This window comes from Phoca vitulina, unplaced genomic scaffold, assembly GCF_004348235.1.
Source record: "Phoca vitulina isolate PV1807 unplaced genomic scaffold, GSC_HSeal_1.0 scaffold6, whole genome shotgun sequence".
Taxonomy (NCBI): Eukaryota; Metazoa; Chordata; class Mammalia; order Carnivora; family Phocidae; genus Phoca; species Phoca vitulina.
This window is the reverse complement of record NW_022589709.1, coordinates 57,481,870-57,507,449: the sequence shown is the minus strand read 5'-3', so window position 1 is coordinate 57,507,449 and position 25,580 is coordinate 57,481,870. Positions and strand designations below refer to the sequence as shown.

General features: G+C 42.9%; 1 long non-coding RNA gene across 1 annotated transcript; it reads left to right on the top strand.

The window, feature by feature from the left end:
* Positions 1-1,333: 1,333 nt before the first annotated feature.
* LOC116632366 lies at positions 1,334-22,914 on the top strand. Its single transcript, XR_004299404.1, has 3 exons — positions 1,334-1,469; positions 7,628-7,987; positions 22,889-22,914. It is a non-coding gene; the product is annotated as an uncharacterized LOC116632366 (long non-coding RNA).
* The last annotated feature ends 2,666 nt before the right edge of the window (positions 22,915-25,580 follow it).

Sequence of the window (25,580 nt, the reverse complement as noted above, 5' to 3'; positions counted from 1 at the left end):
AGACTGGATGTTGGCGGGAGGGTGGGGGGTGGAGGAGATGTGTGTCAAGAATGACACCAAGGTTTTTGGTCTGAGCAACTGGAAACTAGACTAAATTCAGAGTTTTGTCTGGGACTCCTACCCCAAACATCTTAATTCCCTAAAGTCACTGGAACAGCTCAACAGCCCTGAACTTTCCAGACAGCTGCTTGGAGTTGTCATCCATCCTTCCCTGGAGAGTGTCTGATCCCGTCCCTAAACTTATGTCCCACTCCTCTTTCTCTCACATCTGTGTACGGGGGACTAGGTCAGTTTGCCTTCAGCACAATCAACGCTCAGCCCACATTCCAGCCGTGACACACTGTCATGGTGTATTCTAGGCCTTCCTCTTGAGGTCGGTCTGACACTGTCCTGTCCTTTTGACCCTCAGCTTTGTGTTCACACCTAAGGCTCTAGGAGGTTGGCCTGATTATTCTTTTGCTCAGAAAAGTTTCTACTTGTTCTGGTCCAGAACAGTGAGGTAATTCAGTAGCCCCTGAACCTCTGTTGGCCCAGGTGGCCTGGCCAAGTGCCACTTTAGGTAAGCTATGCCCTGTTGACTCAACTTCTTCCTGGATTTTTAATATTCTCTTTGACAGGGGCTGTGGGCTAGTTTATATGACAGGCTCAGTGGAAAGTCCACTCTGTTAAGAAGCTGCAGCTGTTAAGAAGGAAGGCTCATTTTCCCTGTGTATGTGCAGTTATGTGGGTACGTGTATCCGGCGCTCTAGGGCTTTGGGAAGCGTTTGGGAGAGTCCGTGGCAAGAACAGGTGTCTAAGACAGACCCTGTTTTGACCCAGTCCCTCACCCCACATAAGCCTCTCAGCAAGTAACATGAAGGGGTCAAGCCTCTCATGTGTCTTCCCCTGTGAGACGCAGGAGTGCCACTGTTTTTCCTTCTCTTTCTCGTTCTCCTTCTCTTTTCAGTTGCTGAGTGGATCCTGTTTGTGTGTGCACATGTGTCCACGCGCCCACAGGGGTACGTGTACTTGCAAAGAAGTCTCTGGGGGGCTTTTATTTAACTGACCCTCAACTAATTGTTCAGGAGCAGTGTTTAAGTCGCCAGCTTCCCCTTAATTGTAGTCACAAGCTCTCCCAAATCCCACCCCTGCCCCAAGGGTCAGAACTCTCGCCGCCCCGCTCCCACGGCCCCGGACCCTCCCCCACCTGGTGTCCAGGCTGACAAGGTGCATTCCGGGTAGGCTGCGGAAAGATCCTGGGGGGGGCGAGAAAGGCTCATCAGGTATGTAAATGAGCCGGAAGTGCTGCGGGCCTGCGGGTGAGGGAGCTGAAAATGGCGCAGGCGGGGGGTACGTTCGTCAGAGCTTTCAAAGTTCTCTGAGCTGAAAACTGCTCGGGAGGGGTGACAGGGACTCCACGGTCAGCTCCCAAAGCCGCTGGAACGCGTGGCCTTGGCTCGCCTGAGCTAACATCTGAATTCACACCTCCTGTGAGTTCTGCTCTTTTTGGGGGACTCAGGAGGGGTTGGGACCTGAGCCAAAGGCAAGGGACTCCGCCTTACTTTCTAGAAACACCCCGTGACCTAGTGCAGAGCTGAGCCAGCTCGGGCAGAATTTTCGGGGGTGCTGATTCCACACAGCTAATCGTATCTGGCTGAATTTATCCTTCCTTACCGTGTAATCAAATTTAAGTGCAAGAAGGTGTTTTTCTCTGTGTTTTGAAAGTGGTTGCAGCAAAAACCCTTTAGGAAGCCTTTACTCCTCTGTATTGTTTAGACTTGGTGGGATCAGTGGGAGGTAGGTCTGATTTTATTTAGGAAGTGTGAGCTCTGGGGCCACCATTCCCTCCAAATGCCACACCAGGGGGAGAGGTAATAGCCAAGTCTGCGGGGAGCCTGTCTCTGGGAATGTGAGTGGGAAGAAGCACCTCTGAGCTCTTGTCTAGCGGAATCCCAGTGTTTATTTGTGTGCTTCTGGGGTCTAATTGGTATAAACTCTTGAGTGCTGGGATGTCCTCTGATATACTCCACCTGAAAATTATTTAGCACTTACTGTGGGCCAGGAACCATTCTAAGGGCTTTGCATGTTATTAACTTACATTTACAAGTTACTGAGTATGTTAAGAACAAAAACCAAGTTGCACAAGAGTATGCATTGTGTTCTCATGTTCCTGTAAAAAAGTTATTTTATTTTCTATATATTTTCAGGGGAGGGAAAACTTCTGGAAGGGTATCCCAAAAAATGGTATAGTGGCCGCCCTTTAGGAGACTGAGATTCCTCAGCCGAGGAACTATGGTTTTGGGAAGGAGACTTTTCATTCAGTACTTCATTCAGAACTTTTGTTTGCTTGAATTATTTTTAACCATGTGTGATGTATTCCTATTTCCATTAAAAACATACCAAATTTATTTTGAAGGAGAATGAAATGAAACTTTGTAGTCCAGACAGCGTCGTGGATCAGACGCGGATGGAGTATCAGGGGATTTTTGAGGAGGGTGGTTTTGATGCAAAGGAGCGTGCTGTCCTCGTGACTAAGCAGTAGCTGTAATATCAGACTGGAAGGAGAATTGGAAATAGCAGTGAAAGTTCACTTGACATGAATCATTGTCAAGCTTAAATGTGCAATGTTGCACCTGTAACTCCCTTGCAATGTATGTATCACTCTAATTCCAAGATTGTCTCAGCCTGCAAGGCAAGTCCGCCTCACTTTCTCCTACTAGACTCAACCCCAGGTGGTGAAAACCTATGATGTGATTGTTATCACCAGTACAGACAGAAGATTGGCTCAGTCATCTGGTCCTCAAATACATCGGCAGACATTACTGTGCTAGTGTGGTGAGGGGTCCAGGGCAAATGAGACCCAGGCCTGCCACACCGAGGAGCCCACTGTCTTGGAGACAACACATGCAACCGTGAACTCTAATGGAGGCTCTAGTGTGCTAAGTCCTGCCAGAGGAATAGATACAGGATTATAAGGTTTCAGAGAAGAGAAGGGTTGCATTAGTCAGGAGGCGTTTGGGACCTTTAAAAAGTGCTTTGCTTGGGGCGCCTGGGTGGCTCAGTCGTTAAGCGTCTGCCTTCGGCTCAGGTCGTGATCCCAGAGTCCTGGGATCGAGCCCCGCATCGGGCTCCCTGCTCCGTGGGAAGCCTGCTTCTCCCTCTCCCACTCCCCCTGCTTGTGTTCCCTCTCTCGCTGTGTCTCTCTGTCAAATAAATAAATAAAATCTTTAAAAAAAAAAAAGTGCTTTGCTTGCCGTTTAGGATTTTGATAGAGGGAAGGGAGGACAATGAGTGGCTTAAGCAAAGAGAGTGAAGTGTGTTTAGGAAACAGATGAGGCAGTTTGGTTGAAATGCTTGGCGTTTGAAATGGTTGGAAGGCAGATAGGCTGACGAGTGGGGGGGGGTCCAGCTGGCAGAGGGTCTTGAGTTCCAGTTTGGTCAGTAGTGGGGAGCCATTTAGTTGTTGTGAGCCGAGGAGTGGCAGGACTTGAGGCCTTCAGGAACCTGAATCTGGCACCACAGTGGAAGTGAAGCAGTGAAGGAGCTGGGCCTGGGAGACGGGGTTTCAGGCTCTGGGATTAGTCGTCCAGCTGAGACCTAATGAGAATCCAGGAGGAAGAAAGGAGACGAAGAGATATTCACGATACATTTTGCAGAGGGCGCAGAAGAGAAGAGATGGCTGATTGGGTGTCAGCAGAGAGGAAGCAGTTGGTGAAGTTGTGAGGCTGGTTGGCTGGTGGATTTGGTGGCAGCGGCGCTGAGGAAGAGGTGGAGTCAGCACAGGGTGTTTTGGGGGTTCTTGAATCCAATACATAGGAGTTTGAGAATGGGGTTAATGAGAAGCTGAAGATTTTTGGTGGGGGAGCTCTGTAGTGGGAATAGTTGAAGCCCAGAGGCTAGATGATCTCTGCAATTAGAGGTTTTTGAAAAAGCAAAAAAGAAAATGATCAAGCAAGATAAGCCTAAGAGGAGACAAGACCACACTGAGGAGAGGGTGGAGGCACAGAGTCTTAGCTATGGCAGTTTAACACAGGGGTTTGTGATAGAACATGCCCACCCTCCCGCAGAGAGTTCAGGAAAGGGAGTGAGAAAGGGCATCTTTTATGGCAGCTGAGTGGTCGCTGATGACTTTTAAGAAAACTGGTTTTGGAAAGTTGGGTGAAGGAAGCCAAAGGTTTCAGAGAATAGTTTGCAAATTTCAGGGCCATAGGCGGGATGCAACCCAAAGAGGTATTTTACTTGTTCCTCATTATTTAAAAAGTCAAATAAATTGCTACTATTTCACCATTATTAGCGTTCACATGAAAATTCAAAATTCCAAACCTAAGCAATGTGGCGACCCAGGGCCCTCATTCCTCTCAGGCTGGATATTTGCTGGAGCCCCTTATCAGGGCTATGGTGGGAGGTGGGGTGCTGCCCATATCAGCTTGCTTCAGATGCACTCAGCCTCATGCTCCCATACTTGCTGCTTGGTTGCATTTTTGGTTAAAGCATGTGGAAGTGGTAAGGAAATCTAGACTGTTCCTTTGAAAGTTTGTTGATGCCGTGCAGAACAGAAAGAGGCTGCTAAAGCATGGTGCTCTGGAGGAAAAAATGGGTGTGTTAGGGTTATGGGGACTCAAGCACCAGTGGGTGATACTCAGAAGGCAGTACTTAAGTACAGAATGGTAGACCGAAGAGGCAAGGATTGATAAAACCAAAATTATGTGTGGGAGCTGAGGAAAGAAGCAATTTGGAAAGGAAAGAGACTTTTCTGCTTTCGAAATAGGAGAAGCAAGACACAGAAAGAGCAAGCGGCGGGCGGGGCAGTTTACGTTGGAGAGGAGGGAGCAGCAGAATTGATGTTTTGTGTGGTTGTGCTCATAAAATGGGGCTGAGTTCAGGGCAGGACCCAGCACACGTGGGGAGGATTCTGGGAGCAGGGCCATAATTTGACAACCTTCAAGTGGCTATTTTTTTTAAAGATTTTTTTTTTTTTATTTTTGGGGGTGCCTGGGTGGCTCAGTTCGTTAAGCATCTGCCTTTGGCTGAGGTCATGATCTCGGGGTCCTAGGATTGAGACCCACATTGGGCTCCCTGCTCAGCAGGGAGCCTGCTTCTCCCTCTCCCTCTGCCCCTTCTCCCCGCTCATGCTCTCTCAAATAAATAAAATCTTTAAAAAAAATAGTTTTTTATTTTTAATTTTTAAGTAATTTCTACATCCAGCCTGGGACTTGAACTCACAACCCTGAGATCAAGAGTCGCATGCTGTACCAACTGAGCCTGCCAGGTGCCCCTCAAGTGGATATTTTTCAAGTATTTGTTTAACAGTCATTTCGTCATAGCAAGGAGAAGCTGGTTTTTTCTTTTAAAAATTGCAGAACTATGTTTATATTTAAAAATTAGAGTTTATTGCATACCCTGATATAGTATAACATTTAGACTTAGTTGAAATTGCCTTTCACCTCACATATTTTTTTGTAGTGGTAGGTACTCTCATTTATTAAGTATAGGAAAAACTACATGAATAGTAGTAAATTTTTTTCAAAATGTATTTAAAAGTTTTTTCCTGACTTCCGTGGTAACAAAACATTTCTCGTTTTCCTATAGTTCCTACTCTCTCTCACTTTTTTTTTTGAGATTTTTTTTTTTTTTCTGAACCAGACAACTTCGTAGAATTCTTAGGTGAGTGCTTCAAATTGAGATAATAATGTGACTCACTTGTTACTGATAATACTATACCCTGAATCCTATAGTTTCTGCATTTCAGTGGCCCCTTATTGCCCACTGTTGCTATTCTTTCAGCCCATCTCAAGATCGTACAGTCTGTGGGTGAAACATCCAACTCACTGAGGTGCATTGTACGGAAAAAGTGATACTATGTGGGATGATCTTAAATATACACGTTGATGGGAGCCAGGAGTGGGCTTACATTTGGCCAGTGTGTGAAGAATTTTATATGGAAAGCTGAGTTCACTGGCAGCACACTGGCCTATTTATTCCTATGTTGGATTTGTGCATCCTTTTAATAAATTGATGCTTGTAGGTGCTTGGATGGCCCACTCCTTTGTACGGATTTGAGTAGGGTTTAGGTTGCAACGTGGAATCCATTTGCTGTTGGCATATCGAGGATGAGAAAGTAGGTCTTTTCAAGGCAAACAAAAGGACCAGTAAGCTTCAGAGAGGGACTTGCTAGGCTTCCCAAGCAAGGCAACCACTTATGCTACAGCCAAATTGCTGGTTTGTGGCAGAAGGATATAAGGACAGACCAGAATAATTTTGTCCAGAGGCCAACAGGGTGAGCATCAAAATGGTGGATTTTGCAGGCTCGTGCTGGAGCCAGAGTGGAGTGTGGACTGATGGTGGTGGCTTAGAGTGGGAGGGGGAGGAGAGGAAATAGAAGAAGCTCTACTCAGATTTCAGACTTCTAGACATTTTGTGAAATAATCATTTTGGTGAAATATTTTTAAAGCAATTTTAAAAATACAGTCCTATAAAAATGATAATTTAAAAATGCTTCTCTATGAATTACTTGGAGGGCTATCACTATAAGCTTCATGTAACTGGACACACTTCCTGTTTCTAAATTTTCCCTGGTCTGATATGAACATTCACATTGTTTGTGGCAGCCTTCCACAGAATAGATTTGTCACGTGAGAGGGCATGACACATCACTTAACTGTCATTTCACTTTTTCTATCAATCATAACTGAGTAGCATTGGTCACTCATACGTGCTGGGAGGAGTGATCTATGTGGATATTGTTAAGTTTCATTAAAATCATTTGGTCAGCATTCACAGAAGGAAGGATCAACATTAGCATCATTATGATCTTGGACATCCCTCAGCCTCCCTGAGTCTTGGGTCCCTTATTTTAAATGGTCACAGGGTGAGAGTGGGGTGGGGTGGGCCAGATGATCTCTCAAATATTTCCCTTTTTAAATGTCAGAGGACATGACCTTAAGCTAGAATGGTATTCAGGACTGAGTTTGAATGTGTTAAAAGATAAAATGAGGCATATTAAAATGTTTACTTGAGTAAACAGGGGTTCTAATTGGGCAGAGACACACTAGAGTAGTTAGGAGCCAGAGGAGAGACGTTCAAAGAGAAGACGGGGAAGCAAGCAAAGGAATGATTCAATTTGGCTGTAGCCTAAGTGGTTGCCTTGCTTGGGAAGCCTAGTTAGCTGTTTGTGATGGCTTGTCCTTGGGTTTCAGTTTCTTAACCTTGAGGCATTTACAGGCTTAGGTTTTGGTTTGTTCACTAGGCTACCAAGGCATTAAAGCCACCTCAGTCTAATGGCTTCCTTGTTTAATTTAACATATGTGACCAGAATCAGAAGGCAGCTGTATGAAGTTCTTGGGTCGGAGTTCGTGTTTGTTTGGTTTGTGTTAGGAGAGCTAGGCCGTTTGTAGCACTGCCTCAAAAAACTCCCCTGAATTCCAAGGAGGTAATTATTGTCAGTTACGTGTTTAAAACTCCTTATAGCTAGAATATACATTTGTAGGCTGAATACAGTAGAACTGTTCAGAGAACACAGGGAGGCCTTGTATTATCAGTGCATACAATATATTTATTCTTATTTTGCAGGATTTAGGATATGGTGTTAGTGCTTTAAATGATTCCGGAGCTGATGGTTTCCACTCTGTTGTCTTCCTGTGTGTTGTAGAATGCTGCTGCTGTCCAGGATCCGGCACCCAGGACCCAGGAATGGGGTGTCTTTCCAGAAATGATCCCACTCTTCAGGCCCTGCAGGAAGTGAAACTTTTGCGGAGAAATTCTTAAGGAATGTTGTGGGTCCCAGTTGTTGCCATTTTACCTCTTTTCCTGGTCTTTAAGTCAGTCTCTGAGCACCGTCCTTCTGCTGCTGACCATGTTGTGCCATGGGCCATCATGGAGGAACTCTGGGAGAAGGAGAACCTCGCTGGCTCCACCTGGTTGCCCCTTTCCAGTGGCCAGAATCCCACCTCTCAAGTCAGCATATTAATCTCCTCCACAGAAAGGGTGTCATCTGCTGCTATTATATCAGGTACATAAATTATGAATTTTTTCATTGGATGTCTCTAATTTTAATTTGGTAGCCTGGCTTTCTTTCTCTCTGGTTCCTCTGGGCACTTCTGCTTTGGAACATGCCTGCACTTACCAAGGGTCATAAGATGTAGCTAGTGAACTCTGGTTTCCTGATACTTAGCTACCAAGTCCCCCAAAACTTATTCCTTGTGGGTATATCAAAACGTTTTCCTATAATACTCCAATATTATCCTTTTTTTTCTTGGTTGATCTTGCTATGGCTACAAAAAGATTTTTTTTTTCTTCTCAAGTGGTCTGTTTTCTAGCTCAGTATCTGCTCCTGTTTTGGCTGGACAGTTGGCTAGTTTTAGTTTCTTAGGGATCTGCTTCACACTGGTGCCAGGGGATTACAATAGCGAATGATAACTAAGAGGTAATAATAGGGCATTTATTAAACATCCCTGTGGACAAGGTATTGTGTCATGCACTTTACACAGATCATAATATTTCATGCTAGATAGGTATTACTCAGGGATTTTGCTGTGAAGATGTAGAAGTTCAGAAAGGTTACGTGCCTTGCCTAGGGCCACACAACTACCAGTGGGTGACCAGGAATTTGGAGGCAGCTGATTGCCAAGCCTGTGAGCTTTCCACACTACCATGCTGTCTCTTCACAGGGACTCGAGGGTTTCTGTTTGAGTTGATAGATTTGATTTCCCTTGTCTCCAGCTTTTTTCTGTCCTTCCAATCTCACTCATTTGCTCCTCATGTCCTCTCCATTTTCTGTCAGAACATAATCCTCCTAATTTAAACCTCCATCAAACACAAATTCCTCTTCAAAGCTATTACTCAGTAAACCATACCCAACTTTGATGAACCTGTTTCATTGCAGGTGTTCTGGTTATCACAAGTCTCTGGGGGAGGCCTGAGAGCACAATTTCATCCTTAAAGATAGTACAGTTATTAATAAGCACTTACTCACTTTTAAAAAATGTTAATTCCAGTAAACATACAGTGTTATATTAGTTTCAGATGTACAACCTAGTGGTTCAGCAATTCTGTATGTTACTCAGTGCTCATCAGGGTAAGTGTAGTCTTAATCCTCTTCACCTATTTCCCCATCCCCCCACCAGTTTGTTCTCTATAGTTAAGAGTCTGGTTTTTGGTTTGTCTCTCTTTTTTTCTTTATTTTGTTCCTCAAATTCCACATTTGAGTGAAATCATACGGTATTTGTCTTTTTCTGACTGACTTATTTCACTTAGTGTTATACCCTCTAGATCTATTCATGTTGTTGCCAATCATAAGATTTCATTTTTTTTTATGGCTGAGTACTATTCCATTGTGTATATATACCACATCTTCTTTATCCATTCATCTCTCAGTGAATTAGTGTTTTTTAATTCTTTGGATTAATACCTAGTTGTGGAATTACTGGGTCATATGATATTTCAATTTTTCACTTTTTGAGGAATCTCCATTCTGTTTTCCACAGTGGCTGCACCATTTTGCATTTCCACCAACAGTGCAGTAGGTTTTTTTTTTTTTCTCCTCATCTTCACCAGCACTTGTTGTTTCTTGTGTTTTTGAAAACACTAACTTTTAAAAACAGGAGTTATATGGGTTTTTAATGATTTCTATCTAATTCTCAAAATGTACAAGGCAGCTTAAAATAACATATGTAACACTGTGCTAGATCTTTTATGTACATTAATATTTTTCCTATTAAACTTACGAGGTAAAAGAAAAAAAAACTAATGAGATAAGGATTATTATTCTTTTCCAAGTTCACATAATGAGAAAGGGGCACGTTCAAATTAAAGCCTCCTTTCTCTGATACCCAAGCTCTTTCTACCACACCTACCTGCCTCTTTACTGAGTTGTTTATAATATTAATTACCATATGCCCCTGTTATATTAGTGTTTGGAGATTAGTCTTAGAATTTGCTCTGCATTTCCTGGTAGAAGAGAAACACCGGTAAATAGATAGATAGATGGGCAGACTTAGGGAGGTTGGCACAGATTGAGAGGAGAAAAGCTTTTGTTAATAAAATATACATATTCTTAAACATTTAAACAAAATTTTTAAATGGTAAATTTGATGAGGGGTTTTTCACTAAATTAAAAGTCAAATTGTAATTCAATGAAAAATATTTGAAGTCACTATAATTGAATTCCAAAATGTTAAATGTTTTGAAAGTAGATTATTTCAAGTGCTGAATCCAATCCCCCCCCGCCTCTGCCCCCTTGATGGACAGGTCTTACATGCCATTCTGAGGATGATCTCACTCACTGCAGTAAAACCTAGTGAGCAAAAGGCCCCTTTGTGTACACAATACAATAATCCCATATCTCTATTCCATTTTTCATGTCGGTGTATTTTTTGTCTCCACCTCTGTATTATAAACTCCTTGGGAGTGAAGACTCCCCTCTTCTTGTGCTCTCCTGTCTTTTCAGGAAACTGATCAGGGGTAGGCCCACTGTAGGCTCACTGGTTAGTGGCAGACAATCAGACGTGCTTTGAGGCCATGAAAGGAGACATTCATGAGTAAACAGGGGAAAGGAGAAGACAGCATGAGTGCCTGGCGGCAGAGACTGGTTGTGTAAGAGCGTAACGGGCTCTGTAGCCTCACTGTCTGCTCGCAGGACCTCTTGTTTGTACTTTGGTAACCTCAGCTGTGGAGATCCCAGCACTTAATGTCCTTACCTCTCCCTCCACCACAAATGGGGACACAGGTGCGGTCACAAGGCATCAGTGATCTGCCATATCAGGTTGGGGTGGATGTGCAAGTAGATACTTGTTTTTAAACAACCAGACAGGCTGTCTCCCGAGATCTGACCAAAACTGGAACTTGGAGGAGATTCAGCTGGCTTTGGTTCAAACCAGACAAAGTAAAACAATGCTAACAGCCAGGGGAAGGAGTCTCAAGACCCTGCCGGAAATGCTTACTCACCTTTAGCCTGAAGTCTGTAAAGTCTAAGCATGAGTATGCGAGCAGCCTTTGAGTCCTTGTGTACTCCCACTGCACGGAACCATGGATACCCATTCTTCTATGGGGTAGGCTAATGGTTACAAATTTATACATAATAACATCAAGTGATACTGTAGCCATGTGAATATGTTGTAGATGGAAATGACAGAAGCATATTCGCCATATAGAAGATTCTTAGGTTGTGGAAAATTAGTCTCAACTCCTTAGAGAAATCCTAACACTGCCATTCATTGAGTATTAACCATGACCAGAATGTTAGGCACAAATAATTGTGTGGACTCAGGCAGGTGAAGAAGGTAATGACTCTAAGAGGGAAATAAAATGGAGTGGAGAACTGGTGAGCATGTGGTCCGTATTTGTTAATACTTTGGAAGTAGGTGGTCTGCTAAGTCTAGTGACCACCCACCACAGCACCTTTGGACTTGATGCCTCATCCCATGTGCTTTATACCGTCCTTTTGGGTCAGGGCATAAGAGCTTGAAGCCTGGCTGCCACGCTGATTTCACGGCTCTGTCTCTGTGTCTGGCTCTCTTTCACACACACACACACACACACACACACACGCACACACACGCACACACACTCTCACATTTTTATGAGGGAGGGCAAGATGGAACATAGAGTGTGGTTTAACTTTCAGAACTTTAAATGAGAGCCTCTTTGTTAGTGAAAAGCAAACAAAACAAACTGGCCACAGGGTCAGCATGCTCTGGAATGCAGAATTGTTTGTCGCCAGTCAAACAGCCGCCTGATGCTGGGTTTACATAATGTTTCAGTAAACCGAAACAATGAGGACATTTACCATTAACTCTAGGCCTGAGCCATAAAATCAGAATAGGGAAGATCAGGGTCACTGACTCTGATCCTTAAGACCCTAAACGCACAGCTCTGCCCAGGGCAAAATAGCTCCTTAGACCAAGTCGTACAGACTTATTAAGTGCCTAGTATTTTGCCAAAGACTCTCTGGATAGGAAGATGCAAAGGCCCAAGCCCCTTCATAGGGCATGTGTTCCAGGCCTGCAGTGAGATCTGGCTGGCAGGCAGAGACACTAGTAATGGGAGGGTGCCGCTGTTAAAGTGATTTTTCTTTTTAGGCAAAATGCCCCGTGTGAGTATAAATAGAAGAGTGTTCAAGTTCACCTACAGAGTTAGAAAAGGTTCTCAGAGTAGGTAGCGTTTGAGTTGAAACTTCAAGGCAGAGTAGTTTGCCAGGACAAAAACGGGAGGTGATGGGTGGGCATGCTGGGCACAAAGATAAATAAGTACATGGTGGGAGGAGCATGGATATTCCAGAAACTACTAAAAAGTAACTTAATTGTGTCAAATGTGAGGTGGGGCGTGACAGGAGATGGGGGTGGGGGAGGTGGTAGTGGGAATAAGAAGGGTCTTGTGTGCATATCAGGCTGGGTGCTTACATTTAATCCTGGACAAGGAAGAATGCCAGTGAAGTATTTTGAGCTGAGGTAATGATTTGGCCATGTGTGTGTCTTAGATCATTGCAATGGCCTCAAGCAAGACAAGTGGGACGGTGGGTGACTGGAACCAGTGAAGTGGTCCTTTGGGGGCGGGTATGGGCAAGTTTGCTGTGGGTGCTCTGACTGGAACACGTTGAGGAGTTGTTAGGCCCAGGTGAATTTTCAGAGACTTGCACAGGCAGCCATGGGATTCATGTGGGGAACAGTGGGACAACAGGAGTGAGATACAGGGTTAGTCCTACCTCCAAGCAAATGCCAGGGCTCAAGAATTGATGTGCGTTGCCCCAGGGTCTCACCTGACTTCTGAGAGCCATTCTGAATGCTGGGCAGTGGGTTCACCACTGCTCTGGGACATCGGGGACTGGAGAGCCAGCCTGGGCCAGCTTTGAGCAGGTCCTCCTGCTCTGCCAGTGTCTGGAGCACAGCAGTGGGTCTTAATAAATACTTGTTGATTGAGTAGAGCCCAATCCTTATATAGGAGCAGGGATGCAGCAATGAGCGTATCACACAAAGACCCTGTCTTGGAGGAGGATATGTTCCAGGTGCTGAGATAAACGATCAGCAAAAGAAACACAATGCCTGGAAAGTTAGATGGTGAAATACGCTGTGAAGAAAAAATAAGGTGGGGAAGGCCGTTTACAGTTGTAATTAAGATGTTCAAGATAGGTTTTATTGAGCAAAGACCTGCAGGAGGTTGGAAGGCACCCATCGGGATATGGGGGAGAAAAGCATTCCAAGAAGGGAAGAATCAGGAGCCAGGGGTCAAGCTGGGCATGTTGTTAGCATTTTGGGAGCAGCACAGAGGCCAGTGTGGCCAAGTGACTAAGGGTGAAGTGCGGTGGGGGGATGGGGCTGGGACTTTTGTCCTCCAGTCTGAGTGTGATGGAAAGTTCGGTTTGCTGTCCCTGCTAGACAGAGGCTAGACACATGCAAAAGCCATGGTCATTGAAATAAGAGGGAGGATTGCTCTGTATTAAAAGAGCCTAAAGAGCTATAGCAATCAAACACAGTGCTTTAATTCTTAGGATGAGAATGGAGATTGGAATGTGGGCTAATATTAAATATTATGGAATTACTCTTAATTTGCTTAGGTGTTATTATTCTGTTAATAGGAGAATATATAGGAGAATGTCAATCTGAGAAGAGGCATGCTGAAATATTTAGGGGTGAATTATCATGATATCAGGAACTTTCAAATGATTCAAAACACACACAAATGCATACACCCACACACACAGATCGAGTGGATACATACATACATAGAAATGCCAAAATAGAAACAGGTGTTGCATCTGTGTGGTGGATATATAGATACTGGTTGTACTAGTCTGTCAACTTTCATTTTAGATAATTTTCATATTGAAAAGTTGGGAAAAACCCTTTCTGCTGTTGTCCATTTTTCTTGGCTCTGCTTTTGGTTGCAGTTACTTATTCTCATGAGATTCTGCCTAGCCCCAAAGGCGATTTATTTACTTTGGATCAGAAATGTTTACCTCTGGAGACTTACAGGAGACACAGAGCATAGGGGTTTGGATGGGATGTCATGTGGGTGGTGTTCCAAACCTTATTTGGCTGGCGAGCCCAAAAAGAACAGGGCTGTGAGTGGAGGGATGGTGCGTGCCTCACAATTTTAAAAGACACTTCTAGGCAAGGGGAGGGCAAAGAAGAAATGCAGCCTCGGAGAGGCTAATTCCTCTCTGGAGTGCATGCTTTTCTCTGATGTCTGAGGTTCTGAATTATTCTACCGTTTACCTGCTTTGTGGCTTGACAAAAGGGTGAAGTGATTTAGAAACTCAGTGGTCATCTAGAAAGTCTGTTTCCGGGCAGGCACTTACCAGGCTCTGTCAGGTTATTGGTCTCTGACATATTAAATCCCAAATTTAATCCAGGGGCCAATATGTCTGTGAATATTAGAGAAGCTCAACTGCCCTTTGCACGGGTCACATGAATTCCATATGGTATTTTCCATGTGAAAGCAAGAAGTAGTGCATCCAGAAAACTGGGAATAGCACCTTGGCTCTTCTGATAAAATTTCAACATATGCTTAGGAATGTGGACATTTATACACACACCCCCTCTGTCAGCCACACAAGACAAAAATAAAAAATAACTCTGGAAAAATAACTTAGATCTCAGAGAAAAGAGGAACGTAGGTGGTAATATATAAAGGACTTCCTAAAGATGAAGTTGTTCACAGCCTTGTATTTGGTTTAAACAAGTCTTTTGTTTGCTGGAGGAATAACAATAAAAGATAAAAATCATTTCAAGCTGAGGGGGAGTAGAAAAGTGGTTGCAAATTGTAGTTTTGTCTGTTCTCAGTACTGTAATAATAATAATACTAGCAACTGTAATGACAGCTAACATTTATTGTTACTGTTTATGTAACATTTATATTTACTGTTTACTGTTTACATTTAACTCAAGACAACCTTATGAGATAACTACACTGTTACCCTAATTTTTAGAAAGCTGAGGTCCAGAGAAATTAAATAACTTGTGTGAGGTCACATGATTAGTTATCACTCAAGTGATCTTTCGAAGTAAGCTAAATAAAATTCTATCTTGTTTTTCTAGAGTCCCATTTTTATTTTCTCTTCTTGGCAAGGCTTGTCTGATCCCTCTGAAGACCAACCAATTGTTGGTCTCGCACATTCCTAGCAAGCCAGGTCTTAAAGCAGCCTCTTGAGAGGAGTGGCTCCCAATTTGTGACTCTGGACCTCGGGCACGAGTGATTTACTGTTATCACTAGCAGTAGTTTGCTGAGTGCCGTGCCTTCCACTATATGCTTTGTGTGTTATATTTCAATATTTAAAAAAATAATTTTATGATTCATTGTTAAAAAAGTGATGTTGTACAGCAGGACTAGGTTAGACCTATATATTTGGAATAAAAGTTTCATAAAACACTTACTTTTACCATATGTGATACGCTTTACTCTTTCCCGTTTTATTCTACTTCATTTTTAAAAATGCTGATTGTGACATGCTAATGGATTTTATGTCTTAATGATTTACAACCGACTGTGTAGAAAAAAACTTTAGCTCATTTCACTTTTCACAGTAATCTTATGAAGTCATTATAACTCTAACACCCATCTTACAGATGAGAAAACTGAGTTCATTTGTTCACGGTTGTAGAAAGAAGCCAAAGTCTATACCTTATCCTTGAGATTATATGATTTTTTCCAAAACAGATGTCAGTTGTGTTAAGGGGTGCCTGGGTGGCTCAGTCGGTTAAGCATCTGCCTTCAGCTCAGGTCATGATCCCAGGGTTCTGGGATGGAGCCCTGCATAGGGCTCCCTGCTCAGTGGGGAGCCTGCTTCTCCCTAGGCTTCTGCCCCTCCCCCCTGCTTGTGCTCTCTCTCTTTCTCTTTCTCAAATAAATAAATAAAATCTTTAAAAAATATCTTTTTAAAAAACAGATGTCAGTTGTGTTAAAACATAGCTCTCTAAATTCTTGTGTGCTTAATGCATTGTCTGTGGCCTGAAAACACGGTCTTGTACATACGGGTATATGGGTGCTGTTCTAGATCTAATATGTGAAGATGGGGTTGCGATTTATCAAATGCAAATATTTCTAAGTAAAGTTGTGGTAGCTTTTAGTTGGTTATTATACCTGTTTTCAATCATTTGTTTAAAAAATTACAACTTCTAGCATATGGAGGTCTGAGGCCTTCTTTGAAATTGAAGTTGCTTTTTTCCAGGAAAAGGATTGAAACACAGAGGCCACACCTTCAGAAGTGTGGCTAGCAGACTTCACTGGGGATTCGTGAATTACATCTTCAGTTTTATCAGCCTCCAATGTAACTTTAGCGTACGCATCAATTATTACTAGGCAATTGACCAAAACAATATTAACAGCACATAAGAGTTTGTCACCGGTAGAAATTACTGATACTTCATATCGCCTCACAGTGTTGCAGATATTTCAAAATGTAATTCATGCTCCTCACTACATTGAAATTATGCTAGTTATCAGAGTCACCATTAGATCTTGATATTTAATGCACTGATAGAGAAACATATGTATTAGTCTGTCACAAAATTTGTTCTTAAAATTTGGTAATTGCATTTCAATATAATTTGATGCTTTCAAATACATTAGAAACTAGAAATAGGAAAGGGTCTATAAGTCTTACCAGACTGCTGGCTTGGGCCATGGCTCCGAAATGAATGAAGGTCTTGACTAAAGGAAGGGGAGGGGCTTCAACATAAGCTGATGGTCTCTGGATACCTCTTTAGAATTGTCCTATTTCTAGCCACTCAACATCAACATCACTTATTGTCACAGTTTGGTGAAGGGAGAAGCGGAGTACTTGCTCATTCTAGGCAATGTGGAAACTGAGGTACAGCAAGTTCTTTGGTCCTTTTAAGTTTTTTTCTCTTGTCTCTGAGTCTATCCCTTCATGTTCAATTTTCTGTCTTTGTCTTCTTCATTGATATGTCTCTGCCTCTTGTATTTGGCACACAGATTCATAGAAGGAACATTAGAATTACTCTGCTGTTTTGCTGAATTTATGTTGAGGAAGTCAACTTTGTTTATCAGATGCCCATCGTTTATGGTGACTGATTTTCTTGTCAACAGGGTGGGAAAAACATATATTTCTGGACTGAGTCCTGGCATTAGTCTTCCTGAATAGTCATGTTGCTTTGCAGAAGCTAAGGGCCAGGGAAATGACCAGTGGTTTAAATTATTTCTAGGCCTGCGTTACCGTGCTGTGAGCATTAAATAATAAATAACAGACCTACACTCTCACAAACGTCTCTGCTTTGATGAAGGCTTACAGTGGTTTTCATTCAGTCTTGTGTTAAATTTAGCCATAATGTCCTGAACATTTATAGAAAAATAAGTTATTGTGTGTTCTATGAATTGACATGTTTGACGGACCTGAATTATTTTAATCTTGGGATCATCAAGATACACAGAGTTTAATTTACTGCTGAAATTCCTTTCAGATGATATAAACTCCCTTCCATGATGTTATTGGAGTTACCTTTCTCCTTAAAAACAAACTGAATAACTCCATTCCTTTTTCACAATCTTAACATGTTCCCTCTCTTGTCAGGAGAATGGAGTTCAAGGTGCCTAAGATGGGGCCCGGGGTTTCATGGTCTGGGCCCTGCTGCCTCTTTATGGCTGACCCTTTCCCCACATGTTACCTAGATGTCATCCTTTCTAAAGTCCTTGTATTTTCCTGCACTCATTCTCACTTTAACTACCATGACTCTGCGTAGATGATTCATTCTCTCATTCCGTTCTACTTCCTGAAAAACTACTCTTGGTCCTTTGAAATCTCTTAGGCATTACTCTCTTTCTGAAGACTTCCCTTTTAAAAAAAATTTCATTTTAATTCCACTATAGTGTTATATTAATTTCAATGTACTAATATATTAGTACTAAACATATTAGTTTAGTGTACAATATAGTGATTCAACAATTCCATACCTCACCCAGTGCTCATCATAAATGTACTCCTTAATCCCCAAGAAGACTTCCCTTGTATTGACATCCATTCATTCCTCCCCATCCAGTAGAGGTTGGAAGAGCTATCTGTATTTGCATATTAACTGGTGGTATTGATCTGAATGCATTAAAATAACTTATTTTCAGAGTTGTATCCTCCTTTAAAATGGAATTCCCCTTGAACACAAGGTCACTGTCTTCATCTCTTATTTCAGGTGTCTAGCGTGAGGCAGATGCTCTTCTGATTTTGCATAAAGGAATATTGTGATCATGCTAACTTAATTGATGGTGTGTTAAGAGGATGGGGTGGTAAAATTTAAGCATTACATACTGTATGGTGACTTCTTGTGCTCTTATATCCTCTTAGCCTACCTTTTATAATTTTTATTTTTTAATTTTCATTCTCTTATTTAAATTCAGTTAGCCAATATATAGTATACTCATCATTAGTTTCAGATGTCTATAGAGTTCAGTAATTTATCAGTTGCATATAACACCCAGTGCTCATCACATCATGTGCCCTCCTTAATGCCTATCACCTGCTTACTCCATCCCCCCATCTCCCCTCCAGCAACCCTCAGTTTGTTTCCTATAGTTTAGAGTCTCTCGTGGTTTGTCTCCCTTTCTCATTTCTTCCCATTCAGTTTTCCCTCCCTTTCCCTATGATCTTCACTGTTTCTTGTATTCCACATATGAGTGAAACCATATGATAATTGTCTTTCTCTGACTGACTTATTTCGCTCAGCATAATACCCTCCAGTTCCATCCATGTCGATGTAAATGGTAAGTATTCATCCTTTATGATGGCTGAGTAATATTCCATTTTATATATATACCACATCTTCTTTATCCATCCATCTATTCAAAGGACATCTAGGCTCTTTCCATAGTTTGGCTATTGTGGACATTGCTGCTATACACATTAGGGTGCAGGTCCCCTTTGAATCACTACATTTGTATCTTTGGGGTAAATACCTAGTAGTGCAATTGCTGGGTCGTAGGGTAGCTCTATTTTTAACTTCTTGAATTAAAAATACTGTTTTCCAGGGACGCCTGGGTGGCTCAGTTGGTTAAGCGTCTGCCTTCGGCCCAGGTCATGATCCCAGGGTCCTGGGATTGGGTCCCGCATCGGACTCCTTGCTCAGCAGGGAGCCTGCTGTTCCCCCTGCTTGTGTTCGCTCACGCGCTCTCTCTCTCTGACTAATAAATAAATAAAATCTTAAAAAAAAAAAAAATACTGTTTTCCAGAGTGGCTGCACCAGCTTGCATTCCCACCAGCAGTGTAAGAGGGTTCCCCTTTCTCCACATCCTCGCCAGCATCTGTTGTTTCCTGACTTATTAATTTTAGCCGTTCTGACTGGTGTGAGGTGGTTTCTCATTGTGGTTTTGATTTGTATTTCCCTCCTGATGCTGAGTGATGTTTAGCAGTTTTTCATGTGTCTGTTGGCCATTTGTGTGTCTTCTTTGGAGAGATGTCTGTTCATGTCGTCCACCCATTTCTTGACTGGATTATTTGTTGTTTGGGTGGGTGTTGAGTTTGATAGGTACTTTATAGATTTTGGATACTAGCTCTTTATCTGATAAGACATTTGCAAATATCTTCTCCTATTCTGTTGGTTGTCCTTTTATTTTATTGACTGTTCGCTTTGCAAAAGCTTTTTATCTCGATGAAGTCCCAATAGTTCATTTTTGCCTTTGCTTCCCTTGCCTTTGGCGATGTTTCTAGGAAGAAGTTGCTGCGGCTGAGGCCAAAGAGGTTGCTGCCTGTGTTCTCCTCTAGGATTTTGATGGATTCCTGTCTCACATTTAGGTCTTTCAACCATTTTGAGTCTGTTTTTGTGTGTGGTATAAGGAAATAGTCCAGTTTCATTCTTCTGCATGTGGCTGTCCAATTCTCCCAACACCATTTGTTGAAGAGACTGTCTTTTTTCCATTGGACATTCTTTCCTGCTTTGTGGCAGATTAGTTGACCAGAGAGTTGAGGGTCCATTTCTGGGCTCTCTATTCTGTTCCATGGATCTATGTGTCTGTCTTTGTGCCAGTACCATACTGTCTTGATGATGACAGCTTTGTAATAGAGCTTGAAGTCTGGAATTGTGATGCCACCAGCTTTGGTTTTCTTTTTCAACATTCCTTTGGCTATTCAGGGTCTTTTCTTGTTCCATACACATTTTCGGATTATTTGTTCCATCTCTGAAAAAAGTTGATGGTATTTTGATAGGGATTGCATTGAATGTGTAGATTGCTCTAGGTAGCATAGACATTTTAACAATATTTGTTCTTCCAATCCATGAGCATGGCATGTTTTTCCATTTCTTTGTGTCTTCCTCAATTTCTTTCATGAGCGTTTTATAGTTTTCTGAGTACAGATCCTTTGCCTCTTTGGTTAGGTTTATTCCTAGGTATCTTATGTTTTGGGGTGCAACTGTAAATGGGATCAACTCCTTAATTTCTCTTTCTTAGGAATGCAGCTGATTTCTGTGCATTGATTTTATATCCTGCCACTTTGCTGAATTCCTGTATGAGTTCTAGCAATTTTGGGGTGGAGTCTTTTGGGTTTTCCACATAGAGTATCATGTCATCTGCAAAGAGAGAGAGTTTGACTTCTTCTTTGCCAATTTGAATGCCTTTTATTTCTTTTTGTTGTCTGATTGATAAAGCTAGGACTTCTAGTACTATATTGAACAATTATGGTGAGAGTGGGCTTCCCTGTCCTGTTCCTGATCTTGGGGAGAAGCTCTCAGTTTTTCCCCATTGAGAATGATACTCGCTTTGGGCTTTTCATATATAGCTTTTATGATATCTAGGTATGTTCCCTCTATCCCTACACTGTGGAGAGTTTGAATCAAGAAAGGATGCTATACTTTGTCAAATGCTTTTTCTGCATCAATTGAGAGGATCATATGGTTCTTGTCCTTTCTCTTGTTAATGTGATATATCATGTTGATTGGTTTGTGGATGTTGAACCACCCTTGCAGCCTAGGAATGAATCCCACCTGGTTGTGGTGAATAATCCTTTTAATGTACTGTTGGATCTTATTGGCTAGTATCTTGGTGAGAATTTTGGCACCCATGTTTGTCAGGGTTATTGGTCTGTAATTCTCCTTTTTGGTGGGATCTTTGTCTGGGTTTGGGATCAGGTAATGCTGGCCTCATAGAATGAGTTTGGAGTTTTCCTTCCATTTCTATTTTTGAAACAGCTTCAGAAGAATAGGTATTAGCACTTCTTTAAATGTTTGATGGAATTCCCCTGGGAAGCTATCCAGCCCTGACTCTTGTTTGTTGGGAGATTTTTGATTGTTGCTTCAATTTCCTTGGTGGTTATGGGTCTGTTCAGGTTTTCTATTTATTCCTGTTTCAGTTTTGGTAGTTTATACATCTCTAGGAATGCATCCATTTCTTCCAGATTGCTTAGTTTGTTGGCATATAGTTGCTCCCTGCTGGGGGAGAGAGGAGGGTCTCCACATTTCTGTCCTTTGAAGGGCCCCCACAGGGAGAGTGGTCACCTGATTATGTCGTGGTTTGAGGTTTCTGGCAGCACCAAGCTGAAAGCCCACTCCTGGACTTGCTGTTTCAGCGGCTTCCCTGCTCCGAGGCTTGGGAACTCTGTTGGCTCAGGCATCCCCCGTTCTCTCTGTGTCCCTAGGGATCCTGAGACCACAATGTCCCACCTAGGATTCCGCCCTAGTTTACCTCCTGAGCACCTTTGAGGCAGGGACGTCTCTCACTGGAGCAGACTTCTAAAAGTTCCAGGGCTCTATCACTTTCTGGTAGCTGGCTTCCAGAGGCTCCCTCCCCTGCTGTTTATCTTCTGATACACCCCATCAGATTCACTTCTCCACACCTCCTACCTTGCAAAAAGTGGTTGCTTCTGTCTTCGTAGAATTCCAGCGATTCTTTTCTTACATCTCAGGTTGAATTCACAGGTGTTCAGAATGATTTGATAGATATCTAGCTGAATTCAAGGGATGAAATGAGGTCCCCTACTCTTCCACCATCTTGCCTCTCTCCCCTTAGCCTACCTTTTCTTTTTTTTTTTTTTGAGAGAGAGAGAGAGTGAGTGCAGGGTGGGGAGGGGCAGAGGGAGAAGGAGAGAGTCTTAAGCAGACTCCATGCTGAGTGTGAAGCCCAATGTGGGGCTTGATTTCATGACCCTGAGATCATGATCTGAGCCGAAACCAAGAGTCTGATGCTTAACCAACTGCACCACCCAGGCATCCCAGCCTACCTTTTGATTCTGGCTGTTGCTATGACAACTATGTGCAGTTGTGACTCATCAGCTCCTTGCCTCACCTGCACCACATAACTCTTGCTTCTTGACCTGGGGCTTTTCCAGTGCTTCTGCTTGCAGAGGCCAGGCCACTCATTCTGCTCTGTGCTCACTCTGGAAATGGGAGTGAACTAAATCCTATGTGGCAATGGTGGTAATTGCTGGATGAACACTACCAATTCCCCGTATTCCTCAGAAAGACATTGGGGGCTCATTCTACAAGGCAATTCAAAGCATCCCAGAGGGGTGGAGTCACAATTGCCCATAGCAGTGACTGTTTCAATAAGGGGTCCTTGGATTGGCTTCCCCTCCCCTCCCTGTTTCAGTCTGCCTAGTCCTTTACTCCTGTACCTTGGAATTACTTCCCAAAATAAATGATCTTGTCTTAGGCTCTGCTTTTGAAGAAAGCCCAGACTAAGCCAGAGTCCTGATTTAAAACCACCTTCACTATGTTATGTTTTTCTTAGCTTGAGAGATGTTTGGAGACTATTTGCAAGTCTCATAAAGTAGCCAGATGGTTTGGAATACAAATAAATAGGATGGCATCAACTGAATTTTATATAAATGTGCTATAAAGTATGAAATGTTCTGTGAATTAGGGGTTCTTATTCCTTTAGTCAGGAGACAGACTCAGACAGTTGTTCAGTTTTGTAAAAACACTTCTCCCTAATTCTACAGCTGTGCCTTAGGTGGTAACTGATAGTGATGTTCTGATCACAGCCTTACAGATGGTGAGGCCCCAGACACAGCAGCCTTCTCTGAGCAAGTGGTGAGGCCCTGAAAGACACATGCCTTTCCCACAGAAGGTCAGTTTAAGGAGCTTGGATGTGAAACCCTATTCTTATATCCCTGGCCTGGATGGCTTGCCTGGTGTGTGTGTGTATGTGTGCCTGTGTATGTCTGTTTCCCTTTTAAGCACACGGTATGGATTCCAACGTAACGATTTTAAATATCACAATCCTTGGATTACATATAGAAAAATGACATTTTGGGGAAAATGTACAGTAAAATTGGCATCTGAAATCCTGTGCATTACCAAATGCATAAATTACAGAATTGTTGTATCTTTTGCAGCTTAGCAGAGGCATTCAGGGTTACTCAGAGCTGGAGACCCAGGTAGTTTCAACAGAGCCAGGACTATAACCTAGCCTTTGGAGTCCCCTTCTCCTGGTCTCTGTGGTACACCACACTGCCTTCTTTTGAGGATCTTTCTTTTAAAGTGGTGGTTGGCAGGCTTTCCCTGTCAAGGCCTAATAGTGTAATGCAGGCTTTGCTGGCCAGTGGTTGTTGTTGCAGCTGTTCAACTCTGCCATTTTTGTGTGGAAGCAACCATAGAGAATACTAAAATGAATGAGCATGGCTGTGTTCCAATAAAGCTTTATTTATAAACACAGCAGCAGACCTGATTTGGCCTGGGGGCTATGATTTGCTGACCCCTGTTACCTTTGGAGTTACAGTGACTTCTACTTGTTGGTCACTAAAAGGCTACTGGGTTCTAGAGAGTTAAAACCACCACCTAGCCTGGTGGTGAGCTGGGCTGTTGCATCACAGCCCACACATGATTGGGCTTCCTTCCAGGTCTGTGTATGGTCAGACTCTGAGCCAGCAGCCAAGACAGCGAGCCTGGCACCCACAGTGCTCCGGTTTCCAGAAGGAATCACAAATACCCTTCCTGTGCAGATAAAGGAACAATTGTATTGTGGGAGAACTTACTGGAAAGTAATGTGGGGTCACCAGGAAGGAAAAGGAATTCATTCCTCAGTCACAGTCTTCAGTCTGGTTGGGAGTCACTGAGACCTGGAAAGGTCAGCTAGGATGCATGTCTGATTTTGGCAGGCCTCCAGGGCTCTGCACTCATGGAATAATACGTTGAGTTTGGTGATTACAATGGCCCACTCAGAACTTCCTCTGGCTGCTCTAGTCATCTCTCCCTCCTCACAGTCAGGTCCATGACTCCCCCCAGTATTTCACCCTGGCTTGGCATCTGCCGATGCTAAGATTTCTTTCTGTTAACCAAAATCTCCAGGAGACACAATTTGTCTTCTCTCAGTTTTATCTTCCACAAATTTGACAACTTGACTTTTGAGTCCCCTACCCCATGCTTCCATCCCTGGGATCTGGTCCCAGGTCTGAGGCCCTAGATCTATGACAAACATCTTTCCATAGAAGGTCAGTGCAAGGAGCTGGGGTTGAACCCTATTATGCCAATGGACTGGATGATTGTCCCTGTGTGTGAGTGTTCATATGTGTGTGTGTGCACATGTGTTCATGTGTGTGCCTGTGTGTGCACATGTGTGCATATATCTGACCTTCCCCTTGGGCTTCTCTGCTCAGGGAAGCTCCTTCTGCAGCCTGGGTGCCCTTAGTTAGACTCATGAGTGGGTATTCTCTGGCCGTCATTCTCAAGTCTTCTCTCTACTCCTTTTCATCAGGTGGATCCACATCACGATCTGTTTCAAAGTTGAAAGAGTCAAGGGCTTTCAGAGGCTGGATGAAGTTTGCAATGGATTTAATGATTTAATACTAAAAAAAGTACATGGAGCCCCACATCGGGCTCCCTGCTCAGCGGGAGCCTGCTTCTCCCTCTCCTCCCCACCCATGCTCTCTTCTCGCTAACTCTGTCTGTCTCTTTCTCAAGTAAATAAATAAAATCTTAAAAAAACAAAACAAAACACGTATTACCTGTTTTGATGACCAGCTGGCCACACCTGCTACTGGGCATAAAAGCTCTTTAATGAAGGTCTAAATTTTTAGTGCTGAAGTGTTTTAGGGGGAAAAAAAAATCGTACATTATTATTTTCCCCAAGTAGCACTCTGGCCCTTGGGAAAAGGGATGCTGGTAGTTATGTGAGAGGAAGCAGCAATGAGGAGGAAGGAAGGCAGGCAGGAATATTTGATTATTTCTTCATAAACAACTGATTCCTTTAGCACCTGGCTTTGGCTCCAGCTGCTGTGAGGAGAATATCAATGGCTTTAATATTCCATTGTTTGTGGCTGGGAAGCATTTGCTTGCTGTTCTAAGCTGCTTGGCTCTCAGACTGGCAACGGGTAGAAAATGTGGTGGATGTAAGAAGAAAACTAGCCAAAATGCTTTAAATCAGGTTTAAAACCCATTTGGGATTCCTCTTTCTCTCTCTCCCTCCTTCTTCATAACTGATTTTGTAGCTACATTTCTTGCCCCGAAGAGTGGCATATTCTTAAGTGTACAGGTTCTGCTGTTTGGCTCATGTTATTGCTTTTTTGTTAGTATTTTTAATGGCCTACTTTGTTTTGATGAAATCCTATCTTCTTCAGTAACACCAACGCTGACGAATGATTAATGAATACAAATGAAAAAAAACCACTCGCAAAACAGAAATGTGGGGGAAGAGACAGTGGGTGGATGAATTTGAAATGGCTTATTGCCACAAGG